Below are 16,459 nucleotides of genomic sequence, written 5' to 3'. Positions count from 1 at the left end.
TGAAACTGGAAATCATCATTCTCAGTAAACTATCCCAAGGACAAAAAACCAAACACCGCATGTTCTCACTCATAGGTGGGAATGGGAATTGAACAATGAGAACTCATGGACATAGGAAGGGGAACATCACACTCCGGGGACTGTTGTGGGGTGGGGGGAGGGGGGAGGGACAGCATTAGGAGATACACCTAATGCTAAATGACGAGTTAATGGGTGCAGCACACCAACATGGCACATGGATACATATGTAACAAACATGCACATTGTGCACATGTACCCTAAAACTTAAAGTACAATAATAAAAAAAAAAGAAATTCTTCAGGCTGAAGGAAAATATTAAAAAATTAATTAATTAATTAATTAATTAAATAAAAACTTTGCCTATCCTTAACTCAGATTAACGGGAATGAAGTTCAGTCATTTTTAAGACAACATGGTTTGGGAAAACTAAAATACATAGATTCCACTCAGGTTACAAAGTCGCACACATTTAAATATAATATTTTCAAAAATTAGGAAAATAAAAAGCCCTCTTAAATCCTGGGCTTTTTTGGTTTGAAAAATGGGAACCACTCAAGTTGATCTTGCCCGATACCCCTTCAAGATGCTTTCAGTGAGGGAAACTGAATGAAGAACACATGAGGGCTTCCTGTACATTATGCTGCAACTTCTTATAAATCTCTGTTTTAAAATAGAAAAAGGCTTTTGTTTGTTTTTTTTTAAAGGTGACCTTAAGCCTGCTTTGCTCTCTACTTATTGCAGTGACTTCCTCTAACCTTATTGCATGGTTCCCATAAGACATGGTTTTCTGAAGGCAGCCCCATCAGCCAGTCAACAAATTTCATCACGAATAAAATTCCAAATTTTCTTTTTTTTTTTTTTTTTGAGACGGAGTCTCGCTCTGTCGCCCAGGCTGGAGTGCAGTGGCGTGATCTCGGCTCACTGCAAGCTCCGCCTCCCGGGTTCACGCCATTCTCCTGCCTCAGCCTCTCCGAGTAGCTGGGACTACAGGCGCCTGCCACCACGCCCGGCTAATTTTTTCATATTTTTAGTAGAGACGGGGTTTCACTGTGGTCTCGATCTGCTGACCTCGTGATCTGCCCGCCTCGGCCTCCCAAAGTGCTGGGATTACAAGTGTGAGCCACCGTGCCCGGCCCCAAATTTTCTTTTGGATACAACACAAGCCACCATGGCTTCCATTGCTACAGGTTAACATTGACTTAATGTTTCCCATTTACCAAGATTGTACCAGCTAATGTAAAGGGTTTGTGGTGGTGCGTTCTTTCACATTTCACCCTCTAAAGAAGTTAATGAGGACTTGCACAATTATTAATACATACAACCTGGTTTTATCTTCACTTCCAGGTTTTCCCCTGCTTTTGTGTTTCACATCTCATTTCCTTTGTGTCCATATGTTGGATTTATATCTGAAGCCATATTCAGTGGACATGGGGACATGAGAGCATGCAAGTTAATCAACAGGTCAGCATCAGTATGAGCAATGGTTTGCAGTTGTAACAGGATGCCCAGGAGTCCATATTTCCAAGTCTATTGATATTAGCTCCACCACACATTTGCCATGTGACTTAAATCATCCAAACACAAACCACACTTCTCCAGGGGTGCTATCACCAGAAGCCAGCAAAGCTGGAATACTTCCAAGTTCCCAAATCCAAATTTGATATTTGGCATAAGAGGAAGTCATGATAAGGGGAAGTAAAATGATCTAGACCCTTGAATTCATAATTCCCATCTTATTTTGTGGGGTAATTTACAATAACCACATCTGTGTAGTAATGGGAAGGACCACAATCTCAGGTTTCTGGTCACACCTCCAGCAATTGAATGGCTTGAGGGAAATGAGATTTAGACTTGGTGTCAGATATTTATCTACCGTGATTTTGACAGAATTAATAACCCACAAGTTTTGGAGGATGACAATTTTTTCAATTATACAAACCGCTGTGCCCCTTAAAACATTCCTAAAAATTGTTTTCTACTTCATATCATTTCTGAAAAAGCATATTGGCAAGATAGAGAAAGAATGCTAAAAAATGTTGGATAAGGCCAGGTGTGGTGGCTTATGCCTGTAACCCTAGCACTTTGAGAGGCAGAGGTGGGTGGATCACAAGATCAAGCGATTGAGATTATCCGTTTTGGTTACAGTAGAATATATGATGAAACCTTGTGCAACTGTTTAAAATGATGATAGAAACTGTATATATTACCCTGGTAAAACATTTTTTATAATTTTGATAATCATTCAGTCTGTATCTTAGATCAGGCACTGTAATGGATTATCTCATTTAAATATTTATTATAGCCCTAATATCCTATTACAGCTGTTGTGTTACACCGGAGAAAACTTAGGCAGAGAAGGGATAAGAATCCTATCTGAGGTCTCACAAGTATTTCCTGGGGGACGGAAGTCATAACAGACCCTAATAACTATACGATGACCCTCCAGTTGAGTACTTCTTCAGGCAATTGCACAATGCAAGAGTATCTTTTCAGGACATATGCACGATGCAAAATTATTCATACTATTATCAATGGTGCAATATCTTAAAACCTAGATAGGTGGAAGCAACAATAACAAAAAAAAAAGCTCAATAGAAACATATTAAACTAAATAATAATAATAATAATAATAATAAAACAAATAGACTATATCATCAGTGAGTTAGTTTGGCCAAAAGAATCCAGAAAATAAAAACCAGTTTCTTCCACCAACCAGCAGCACTTCTGTAACATTCCTTGGCATGTAAATTTTTACATCCCTTTCTTTGCTTTTGGTCTATTAACGTAATACAGCTCAAAAAATTGCAGCATGATGGCAATATCAAAGATTTCATCAACACTCTGTAAAGAGGGTGGGGTTAAATGGGGCCATAAGTGCAAATGTGAGTTCACTTGGATGAAATTAAAACTCTACTGTACAGCTGAACCCTAAATGAATTCTCTCTGGCATTGATATTTTACTTTCTCCTCACTGCTGATGATAGATTTCCATGAATAAACAAACTTCCTTTCCTCATATATGGGGTCTTCTGTCTGCAGGATTCATGCAGGAACCTATTATTCCATTTCATGATAGTCCCATTCCAGTACTTTCTTTTTTTTTTTTTTTTTTTTTGAAGCGGAGTCTAGCTCTTGTTGCTAGGCTGGAGTGTAGTGGCATGATCTTGGCTCACTGCAACTTCTGCCATCCAGACTCAAGTGATTCTCCTGCCTCAGCCTCCTGAGTAGCTTGGATTACAGGCATCCACTGAAACACCCAGCTAATTTTTGTATTTTTAGTAGAGACAGGGTTTCACCATGTTGGTCAGGCTGGTCTTGAACTCCTGACCTCGTGATCCGTGTTGGCCTCCTAAAGTGCTGGGATTAGAGGTGTGAGCCACCATGCCCAGCTGTGGTACTTTCTCTGAGTTAAGTTGTTTAGTACTATTAGTCACTGCACTGTGACCATTGCTCCCAGTGGAAATGAATCAAGGCACCAAGAGAAATCTTGGAGTAAGTAACAAAGATCACACCATAGAAAGTCATTATTATGCACCTTTCTAGACCGGTACTACCTCTAAATGAAAATTGGATACTGGATCCTCTTTTCTGAAAGTGGGCCAGTGGGATTTTATCTAAATAAGTTATGCAACAGTATCCTGGATGCCACATGCTGTTTGTTTGTTTGTTACTGTAGAGAGATAGGATCTTGCTCTGTTTCCCAGGCTGGAGTGCAGCGGCAGAATCATACCTCACTGCAGCCTGGAATTCCTAACCAAAAGCAACCTCCCTACCTCAGCTTCTTGAGTAGCTGAAACTACAAGCATGTGACACCATGCCTCACTAATTTTATTAATTTTTTTATAGATGGGATCTTGCTATGTTCGCCAAGCTGGTCATATGCTCCTGGGCTCAAGGAATCCTCCTGCTCTGGCCTCCTAAAGCTCTGGAATTACAAGCATGAGTCACTGCCCCTGGTACCCATGTCCTCTTTAATTGACCCAATCTTGACTCCTCAGAACTTTTCCATAGAGAGGAGAAAGATCCATTCATAACAAAGCCCTCTGTGGCTGTGGCTTAGGAATTTAAACAGCCAACAGGATAGAAAACTTCTTGTAATTTTTAAATTGGAAGAACACATAGCAGGTTAATTCCATGTCTTTGCTATTGTGAACAGTGCTGCAATGAACATACACATACATATATCTTTGTAATTGAATGATTTTTAAACTTTTGAGTATATACCCGGTGATAGGATTGCTAGACCATATGGTATTACTGGTTCTAGATCTTTGAGGAATGGCCAAACTGTTTTTTCACAATGGTTAAACTAATATACATTCCTACAAACAGTGTAAAAATGTTTCTAGTTTTCCATAACCTCTCCAATATCTATTGTTTCTTGACTTTTTAATAATTGCCATTCTGACTGGTATGATTGGCCATTATTAAGATGAGTCCCCTAGTCAATACATACTTTTGTAAATGTATGAGTGAATAAATACATGAATTAATGATACACAAAGGAGTTTATTATGTTTCCCTTCTGGTTTTGGTACATTGATTTTGTCTTAATTTCATGAGCTGGGAAGTGAACAAGCCATATTTCTTTCAACGTTATTCCCAAAAGGTACAATGTCATCCTATGACTTATCTTGATGTTTTCAGGTACATGCATATGCATGAGACCCTTGTCAATGTTCAACATTCTTTCAGTTTGGATAGACATTCCTCCATTGCTGCTTAATTAACTATACTTATCATTTTAGAGAATTTTCCAATTAGTAATGAGTATAATTATGGAATAATTATAGGGCATCATAATAGTAAAAATTCTAAGCAGTCTCTGACTTGTTACTGAAATTCAGACTCACAAAGCACCATATACGAAGTGATGTATTGTACATAATGAATTTCTTATTCAATTTTTCTAATCCATTTTTTATCCCCTAGGGTTTTTTTCTCAGTAATTGTCCAGAGCTTTAAATAAGAGAAGAGTAATTATTGAATCTTCATGCATCTTTATTTTCAGACTCACATCTTGAAGTCTGCATAACTAGCAGCAGAGAACATAAGAGAAAAATGTTTGTGAAGATGGCCTATAAAAATTATTCTAAGTAATTACATGTCCTTCAGTTCATCACACCAAAAAAGAAGACAAAAACCTTGGAGGGGATAGATAAATCTCCTCTGCTTTGTATAAGCACAGGCTATTTTTCCATATCAGGCTTTGTTTATTTAATACCTGGGGATCTCATCAGTAATAGGATACAGACATACATAAACTCTGCCATCTTCTTTGCAGAATCAAGATGCCATTCATGGGTCATGACGTGGTAGAAACTGTGCAAATGTGTGTTGAATCAGAAAGTCCAAATGACCACACCTGTACCAGGTCTATTTTCAGTTGTCTCTGAAATACAGAGCCCTCAGGCCATGAATCTCAGTAATTATTAGGGTTCCTGCAGCCTTCTTTTATGTTCAACCATAAATATTCAATACAAAATTCTTATTGCAGAACCATGGTCACACTATAGTTGATGAAATCATTCCTTCCATCAAAACCAAGATCCAATGTACTTATTTCTCAAATACGGTGCAGGCAGCATTGTGGTGAACAACACTGAACAGACTTGTTGTTCAGTATGTCTCAAAGACCTGAATTGGCTATTCAGCCAAAGCTTGAATAAATACAAAAATTTAGGAGGAAAGGATGCTGTTTGAACAACTCAGGTTCTGTTTAACACTATCTACTCTTTTGGAAAAAAAAAAAAAGACAATCCCTTAAAAAATTAAGAAACACCACTTTTTAAATCTTAACACAGGCAGAGATTATGCAAGAATATGACCTAAAAGAAGAGATTACGTTTGCATTTAGGTCATTGATGAGTGATCTTGAAGATACGCTGTTTCTGAAGAGTAGTAAATTCTAAAAGCAGAGTAAGTAGGAAGTGAAAAAGTTGTGGCAGTATGTGTGGACAAATTTTGAATGTTTGTCTGGCAATGAATATGCTAAAATTGGAAGCATACTGATGGATGACATTTGGCAAGTATGCTGAGAATCGTAGAGAACTAATTCATCTGCAGATGTGCCATTCTTAGAAAGGTTGGTGATAAAGAAGAGAAAGGGGATGAATGATGGGGACCATCATGTGGATGAGATTGAATTTACAGAGCAGAGGGTGAGATCCCTATCTCAGATCCTATGCAACCCAGAGATGGCAGTGAGGAAAGGATGCAGGTATAGGTCATTTTGCAGGAGATGCAAAACACCAACGAAGGTTATTCCTGATAATGACTGTTTCTCTGTGCATTAGAAAGAAAGATTGTGTGCTGAAAGTGCGGGGTGAAGCAGAGGACTTGAGACAAGTTGGAGAATGTGGTAAAAGCCAGCATGAGAAATGAGAGAGGGAATTTATCAGGCTGCAGCATCAGGATTTTGCACAACACAGTTAATTTTGGTGCTCAGAGAACAGTAAAGACATGAATTCTCACTGGTGTATGTACCTGGTGATAGTAACAGAGGGAGTATATGGTTCGATTGATCTGGGAGTAGAGGTTGGGTGAGAACAAGCTGATTTGAAGAAAAAAGAAGAGGGAAAGGAAATGGCTGTGATATTTAGACGGCAATTGTCTGGATAGGAGAGGACGGTAACCAAAGCTACATTGCAGGGTGAATGGAAAATTATCCAGAGAGAAAGAACTGTGACTACATCAGGGCAGACACTTACTAAATGATTTGCAATAGATGCTTCAGAAATGAATATTGTCAGGATGAGTTTTGCATTGCTGCTGAATGTTAGGTGAACAATAAATATTTTCTTTCCATGATGCCTTTGCCTAACATACGCAAAATTATCACTTATATAAGATGTTTCTGTAATGCCACTTCTCATTTTTCCCAACAAGCCACTTAAAAATCAGACTCCTACAACCTGAAGGGAATGAACACATTGAGTGGGTAACAGACTCTCTTAATTGGTGTCATCTCACACGACCATGAAAATAGCCCTTAAAATCTGCCCATGAATTAATTTTTGTGCAAGGTGTAAGGAAGGGATCCAATTTCAGCTTTCTACCTTACACGAGAATTAATTCAAGATGGATCAAAGACTTAAATATTAGACCTAAAACCATAAAAACCCTAGAAGAAAACCTAGGCAATACCATTCAGGATACAGGCATGGGCAAGGACTTCATGTCTAAAACACCAAAAGTAACGGCAACAAAAGCCAAAATTGACGAATGGGATCTAATTAAGCTGAAGAGCTTCTGCACAGCAAAAGAAACTACCATCAGAGTGAACAGGCAACCTACAGAATGGGAGAAAATTTTTGCAATCTACTTATCTGACAAAGGGTAAATATCCAGAATCTACAAAAAACTCAAACAAATTTACAAGAAAAAAACAAACAACCCCATCAAAAAGTGGGCAAAGGATATGAACAGACACTTCTCAAAAGAAGATATTTATGCAGCCAATGGACACATGAAAAAATGCTCATCATCACTGGCCATCAGAGGAATGCAAATCAAAACCACAATGAGATACCATGTCACACCAGTTAGAATGGCAAACATTAAAAAGTCAGAAATAACAGGTGCTGGAGAGGATATGGAGAAATAGGAACACTTTTACACTCTTGGTGAGACTGTAAACTAGTTCAACCATTGTGGAAGACAGTGTGGCAATTCCTCAAGGATCTAGAACTAGAAATACCATTTGACCCAGACATCCCATTACTGGGTATATACCCAAAGGATTATAAATCATGCTGCTATAAAGACACATGCACAGGTATGTTTATTGCAGCACTATTCACAATAGCAAAGGCTTGGAACCAACCCACAGGTCCAGCAATGATAGACTGCATTAAGAAAATGTGGCACATATACACCATGGAATACTATGCAACCACAAAAAAAAGATGAGTTCATGTCCTTTGTAGGGACATGGATGAAGCTGGAAACCATCATTCTCAGCAAACTATCTCAAGTACAAAAAACCAAACACTGCATGTTTTCACTCACAGGTGGGAATTGAACAATGAGAACACTTGGACACACGAAGCGGAACATCACACACCAGGACCTATGGTGGGGTGGGGAGAGGGGAGAAGGATAGCATTAGGAGATATACCTAATGTAAATGATGAGTTAACACGTGCAGCACACCAACATGGCACATGTATACATATGTAACAAACCTGCACTTTGCGCACATGTACCCTAGAACTTAAAGTATTAAAAAAAAAAATCTGCCCATGAACCACAGAGATAGAATGCATTAGTTTTTTCTCCTCTTTTTCCTTCCAGCAAGGATTTTTGCACAAAGGCATGAAATTCAGTTATAAAATGACTACTGATTAACAGCATTGGAGGATGACAGAAACCTAAGAGTTGGGCATAAAATAAGTGAAGTTAAATGGAAGGTATTGGGGGAAATGAGAACATGCCAAGGGGTGGATGGTACACACTTGTTGGAAGTTTGCTCACTACTCAGCTTCTTGAATTAAGAGATGACATGTTTGGCCAGGCATGGTGGCTCACGCCTGCAATCCCAACACTTTGGGAGGCCAAGGCAGGTGGATCACCTGAGGTTATCAGTTTGAGACAATCCTGGCAAACATGGCAAAACTCCCTCTCTACTAAAAATACAAAAATTAGCTGGGTATGGTGGCAGGTGCCTGTAATCCCAGCTACTTGGGAGGCTGAGGCAGAAGGATCGCTTGAACCTGGGAGGTGGAGGTTGCAGTGAGCTGAGATCATGTACTGCACTATACCCTGGATGACAGAGAAAGACTCTGTCTCAGGAAAAAAAGAAAAAGAGACGACATGGTCAAGTCTACACCCAGGGATCTATTACATGTGTCATTTCAGAGTGTGGAGCCATTCGTATTCAAAAGGCTGGATCTGTGTGATCTGCATTTCAACTATACAAAATCTCACAGACTTATAAGAATGATTATATCAGATTGATATAATCATTCAATCACTGGAGTCTTGGGCTACTCCCCTGCCATATTCGCTCAGTGCCTATGTATTTTGTTTTTACTACATTGATTTGTGCTTGTTGGTTGGTACCACTGGAAATAGGGCTTTGGATGAATTGTGTGTTTGTGTGTGTGCAAGTGTGTGTGTGTGCACTGTTCCTAAACAAAGATAATAAACTCCTGAAGAGGCAGTTTACCCTTTCTCTTACATATATGTACACTGCTTAATTATTTTCTCACTTTAACTGTTTGGTGTATGTTGCTGACTAGCTAAATTCAGGGAGATTCTGTTTTCTGTTGGAAACATTGATCCCTGGTACTTTTGTTGAAAATGGTGGGGGGTTAGCACCTCCCTCAAAGAAACAATTTCAGTAAAAATTTCAAAGAACTCATTTAGGAGCTTAATTCCAACTATAAGATGTGCTATCAGCTTCACAAAAACACCTGTTTCCATCGATGGTAGTTTGGTTATTAACCCAGTAACTACTTCAACTCAAAGACCTGAAGGGCATATGAAGATGATTTCTGAACACTGGGCACTATCAGGACTATCCTGGAAATTTCTAGTTCAGCAACACAATTGAAACTATGTCGTGATGGTTGCAATTGTGACCTCAAAAAAAATTCTTTGTTTTTTATATATTGAAAGAAAAAGGAAAGATAAGATGCCAATTCTGGTGTTCTTCATCATTGTTATAGATGGATTCCCTTAGGTAATTTGCTTGGCAATTTCCTTTGCAAAGTCTGTGCTTTTCAATAAAGAAATCACAGTAGCTGGAAATGGAAGGACATTTTGGCCCTAAGTCAAGTTTTCACAATTGCCTCTTCCAGTTCTATGTTATATGAATTTATTTAATAAACAACCTGTTCATCAATACTTGAGCAATGAAAAATACCAGATATTTCCTTTAAAAAGAGAAGAAAAAGAAATAAAATAGCAGGTAGCCACAATCATTTTAGGTAAGGAGAATCTCTCGGAAGGGGCCTTGAGATCATTTTTTAAGATAAAATGTGCAATCTTTCATCACTTTGAGATGTCAGAAATATAAAACTCATCATCAGCCACGCTTAAGTGAATATTTCTTTTCACTTCTCACCTCAGAAATCCACGTATTTATACAAATGATATTATAAGTAGAAAAACCACAGGCAAGTTATTTTTACAACAGGAGGAATTTAGCTGAGCACTTAAGCAGAACAATTGGTGTTTTTGCAGCTTTGCTGGAGGTTTGAGAAGCCAGAATTATGAGGCAGCTTCCTTTTTTTGTTTTGTTTTGACACTGAGTTCTACTGTTTTGCCCAGGCTGGAGTGAAGTGGTATGATCTCGGCTCACTGCAACCTCCGCCCATTAGGTTCAAGTGATTCTCCTCCCTCAGCCTCCAGGATAGCTGGAATTACAGGCATGCATTATCACATCTGGCTAATTTTAGTATTTTTATCAGAGATGGTTTTGCCATATTGGCTAGGCTGATCTCGAACTCCTGACCTCAGATGATCCACCCACCCCAACCTCCCAAATTTGATGGTTACAGGTGTGAGCCAGCATGCCTTGGCTCACCCATGCTTCTTATAACTTCCCTCTGTCCTGAATCCTCCCTGGCCACTTTGTTCTCTCTCTCCCATCAGGAGTCCCAGTGGGATAATATACATTTCACTTTATCATTTCCTAATTCTCCCTCCTTCAATCCCTGGCCAGCAGGTAGTGCTTTATTCTTCTTTTCAAATTGTTTCCCCAATGGAACTCCCGCCTGCTACCTCCAGGGACTATAAATTCTCATTCATTCTGACAGAAGCATTTAAACCCGTATCACTTCAAATTGTCTCTCCTCTGGCCTCCAACAGCACTTTCTTCCTGGTTTCCTGAATTTCATTGGGTTGCTTCTTCTTGGTCTTGAGCCATTTAATCATTCCTCCTTTTTCTGATCAACCAGGAGGTGACATCTCCAAAAGTTCTGAGTTAGAGTCTTTGCACATATGTAGCCATTGCTGAATTTTCATAGAACAACTCACTGCACAGATCATATGTCCTATGGAGGAGGCTGACTTACCTGATGGCAGGGGCTGTGAAAAGTCACTGAAATATTCTATGAAAAGGTGGCCTGATCCACGCAGTCTTTTTTAAAAGCCACACTGTGTCCACAGTGGAGGATTTATTAAAAACTGAGTGGGATACAAGATAATGCAATTTGAAGAATATTTTCCTTAATACAATTGAAGTAAAGGTGGCAGTAAGGCTGTGGCAGTACCGAAAGCAGTTTGTAGAAAAGTGATGTCAGGAAGGCAAAATCAAGAAACCCTCAATGATGCTTTGGATATAATAGATGAGAAGGAGGGAAGAATGTTTCCTGGATTCTGCCTGGATGATGAGGGTGCCATTTACTGAGATAAGGAACTTGAAGGAGAATCTAGGATGAAGAGAGATAATATATTATTAAGCAATCAAGGTAATCTAATCACATGATTGTTGTGATTAGAACACAGGGGTCATGCATTTTATTTTCTCAAGAATATATGATTATCTCTTAAATATGTACATATAAACATATATAAGTGTAATTAGTTGAATATATGATTATAGATAAAAATATTTATATACCCAAAGTTGTAAGTGATATAGTTTGGCTGTATCCCCACCCAAATCTCTCTTTTTTTTTTTCTTAATGCCTAGACATTTATTACCTCTGGTACTAACTTGCTTGTTTTGCCACATTATTTCATGGAACGTCGCATTATGCTATAAGCTGTAATTTTTTTATTTTATACTTATTTCTTTCCATAGGTTATCAGGGAGCAGGTGGTGTTTGGTTACATGAGGAAGTTCTTTAGTGGTGATCTGTAAGATTTTTGTGCACCATCACCCAAAATGTATACACTGCACCCTATTTGTTGTCTTTTATCCCTCACCCCTTCACACCCTTTCACCCTGAGTCCCCAAAATATATGGTGTCATTATTATGTTTTTGCATCCTCATGTCTTAGCTCACAGTGTGAGTGAGAACATACCGCTTGGTTTTCCATTCCTGAGTTACATCCTTTAGAATAATAGTTTCCAATCTCATCCAGGTTGCAACGAATGCTATTAATTCATTTCTTTTAATGGTTGAGTTTGTGCTTGTATTCCATCATAAAAATGTGCTAGTATTCCATCATAAATATACCACAGTTTCTTTATCCACTCAATGATTGCATCGGCATTTGATTTGATTCCATGTTTTTGCAATTGTGAATTGTGCTGCTATAAACATCCATGGGCAAATATCTTCTTTCACATACTGACTTACTTTCCTCTGAGTAGATACCCAGTAGTGGAATTACTGGATCAAACAGTAGTTCTAATTTTAGTTATTTAAGGAATCTCCACAGTGTTTTCTACAGTGGCTGTACTAGATTACATTCCCACCAGCAGTGTAGAAGGGTTCCCTGATCACCGCATCCATGTCAACATCTACAGTTTTTTGATTTCTTGATTATGGCCATTCTTATAGGGGTAACATGCTATTGCATCATGGTTTTGATTTGCATTTCTCTGATCATTAGTGATGTTGAGCATTTTTTTCATGTGTTTGTTGGGCATTTGTATATCTTCTCTTGAGAATTATCTATTCATGTTCTTAGCCCACTTTTTGATGAGATTGTTCATTTTTTTCTTGTTGATTTGTTTGAGTTCATTGTAAACTAATAAAGGATATTATTCCTTTGTCAGATACATAGTTTGCGAAGAATTTTTCCCACTCTGTGGGTTGTCTATTTACCCTGATGACTTGTCTTTTTGCCATGCAAAAGCTCTTTAGTTTAATTATGGCCCAGCAATTTATCTTTCTATTGCAGTTGCTTTTGGGTTCTTGGTCATAAAATCCTTCCCTAAACCAAAGTCTAGAAGGGTTTTTCCAATTTATCTTCTAGAATTTTATTTATTTATTTATTTATTTATTTGTATTATTATACTTTAGGTTTTAGGGTACATGTGCAGAATGTGCAGGTTTGTTACATATGTATCCATGTGCCGTGTTGGTTTGCTGCACCCATTAACTCGTCATTTAGCATTAGGTATATCTCCTAATGCTGTCCCTTCCCCCTCCCCCCACCCCACAACAGTCCCCGGAGTGTGATGTTCTCCTTCCTGTGTCCATGAGTTCTCATTGTTCAATTCCCACCTATGAGTGAGAACATGCGGTGTTTGGCTTTTTGTCCTTGAGATAGTTTATGGAGAATGTTGTTTTCCAGTTTCATCCATGTCCCTACAAAGGACATGAACTCATCATTTTTTATGGCTGCATAGTATTCCATGGTGTATATGTGCCACATTTTCTTAATCCAGTCTATCGTTGTTGGACATTTCGGTTGGTTCCAACTCTTTGCTATTGTGAATAGTTATAGTTTCCAGTCCACATCTCATTTGGAACTATAGTTCTTATGATCCCCACATGTCATGGGAGGAACGAGTGGGAGATAAGTGAATCAGGGGGATGGTTACCTCCATGCTGTTCTTATGATAGTGAGTGAGTTCACATGAGAGCTGATGGTTTTAGAAAAGGCTTTTCGCCAACTCCACTCTGCACTTCCCTTGTCTGCTGCCATATAAGAGGTGACTTTCCTCCTCCTTTGCCCTCTGCCATCATTGTGAGACCTCCGAGACATGTGCAACTGTGAGTTTGTTAAACCTCTTTTTATTTGGAAATTGCCCAGTCTCAGGTATGTCTTTATTAACAGCATGAGAACAGACTAATATATTATAAATAATTATAAATAAATTGGTGGGATTTACTTATATACTATAACATATATAGTCATATATGTCATAGATTATAAATTATCACATTATATATTTACCACATATCAAATCATACAGTATTACATTGTAAAATCTTAGAAATTATAATATTGAGATTATATACTCTTACAATATAGCTTATAAAATATTATATAATATCTATTATATTTATTATAGCTGTATACATAATTTAGTGCTTTATATATTACAGATATATTAATTATATGTAGTGCATCCTCATCATATGAAGATTCTGTATTTACCTGTCTGCCTACTCACTAAAATGTACTTGTGACCACAGCATCAATGCCTGGGGTGTGTTCATAGTCATTTACAGACATGTGCATTGTGGGAAAAATCTAAATCACAACAAAACACGTTGTCAGCTGGGGATGAACAAGGCCACACTGTGCATTCTTGATTCAGTTCATCCTGTAAACAAGTATCATTTTAGCAGTCAATTTCATATCATGTTTTTGACATGTTTATGCTTTTTCTTGTTGGTTTTGCTATGAAAATTGCCCCAAACCTCAGTGCTGGACTGCTATGTTGCATCCCTAAGCACGAGAAGGCTATGATGTGCCTTATGGAAATAATATATGTATTAGAGAAGCTTCATTCAGGCATGAGTTCTAGTGATGTTGGCCATGAGTTCTACATGAAGGAAACAACAACATGTATGAAATTAGGTTTCTCTATACAGAAACACATAGAAAACCAGACCATCTATTCATCAGCTGACAAAAATATTGTAACCACGGGGCTCAAAAAACCTAACCAATGGTTCAACATTCACTAATTCCATGTTTTTGTTACCTTTGTAGAATATACTGTAATGATCATGAATAATGAAAGTCAACTGTATATACAAATTATAGACATTTATATAATATAAATTAGTTCAACCAACAATCACTGAATGTCTATATTTCAGACACCTTGTCAGGTACTAAGAAAACAGAGATTTAGCAAAATAATAATAATTATATTTTCTTAATTCAGCATACTCATACTCTAGTAAAGTGACTTCCAAATTTTTTTAATGACTCCATACCTTGTATTTACAACACACTATCATCAATAATATCTTTCGATATTTCATCACACAGATCTATTCTCATCTAAAATTTTGACTTGGAAGAGAATAGCTAACAGGATGGATGGTGATTGCATTCATTCATGGAGAAATGAGTCAGAGGCCATGATGAATACAGCATTTTCTTGAGTGTAAGGATTCATATGGGACATCTGTGTAGGGAAGTTCATCCTATAGCTCAGAAGTGAAATCTGGGGTGATGTTACAGATTTTGTGTCATCATTGCACCAAAATATCTGGGAGGAATGTGCTCAGTGAGAATATTAGGATGATGATAACATGAGATAGAGGTATCCAGGTGGGATTAAAGAAGGAAAAAATGAATTAAGACTAAAGAGAGCTTTCCAAGGAGATAAAGATGTTGTCCTGAAAACCAAAGGGGAACAGAACTTTTATGAGAAGTTAGGAAGGTCATAGCCACAGAGATCAAAGTAAGAGAATGATTGTAAAGCTCTTATGGGATTTGTCAATGTGGAAGTTACTGTAACCTGAGAGAAAGAGGTTCCCCAGAATGTAGACTGCATATGGAAGGAAAAAAGAGGGAAAAAGAGTTTCGGAAAACAGTCTAGCAGTTTCTGAAAAGCTTAAACATAGAGTTCCCACAGGACTCAGCAATTCCACTCCTAGGTCTATACTCAATAGAAATGAAAACATATCTATAAGAAAACATGTATATGGATGTTCATAGTAGCACTATTCATAGTAGCTTAAAAGTGAAAACATCCTAAATGTCCATCAACTGATAAGTGGATAAACAAAATGTAGTCTATACATACAATGGAACATTATTCAGTCATACAAATGCATGAATCACTAGTAAATGCTGCAATATGATGAACCTTCAAAACATTATGCTAAGTGAAAGTAGCCACATGTTGTATGATTCAATTTTTAAGAAACGTAAGAGACAGAATGTAATAATTGGTTGCTTAGCATTAGGGAAAGGCAATGAATGCTAGTAGGCAGAGGGTTGAATGAATGCTAATGGGCACAGGGTTTCTTTTGGGAATGCTGAAAATATTCTGGAAGTAGATAGTAGGGATGGTTACACAACTTTGTGAATAAAAGCCACTGAATTGCACACTTTATCAATGACATGGAATGTGTTTTATATTTCAATAAAGCTGCCCACCTTTTTCCCAATGGAGGAAATGAACATGATTTTGATTGAATTTGACTCTAAGTGGCTGACCAAATAGAGCAGAGGAGATGTCATAGCAGTAGCTAGATGAAAATGTGTATCAGATGAAGAGACAGGTACCTTTAAAATAAAAAGGATTTAGTTTCCTGTGTGTGGGTTTTTTTTTTCTTTTTGAGACAGAGTCTCGCTCTGTTCCCCAGGCTGGAATGCAGTGGTGTGATCTCGGCTCACTGCAAACTCTGTCTCCCACGTTCATGCCATACTCCTGCCTCAGTCTCCTGAGTAGCTGGGACTACAGGTTCCTGCCACCATGCCTGGCTAATTTTGTGTGTATGTTTTTAGTAGAGACAGGGTTTTACCATGTTAGCCAGGATGGTCTTGATCTCCTGACCTAGTGATACACCTGCCTCTGCCTCCTACAGTGCTGGGACTATAGCTGTGAGCCACTGTGCCTGGC

Source organism: Symphalangus syndactylus, chromosome Y (assembly GCF_028878055.3).
Source record: "Symphalangus syndactylus isolate Jambi chromosome Y, NHGRI_mSymSyn1-v2.1_pri, whole genome shotgun sequence".
Lineage (NCBI taxonomy): Eukaryota > Metazoa > Chordata > Mammalia > Primates > Hylobatidae > Symphalangus > Symphalangus syndactylus.
Note: the sequence above shows the minus strand (reverse complement) of the source record.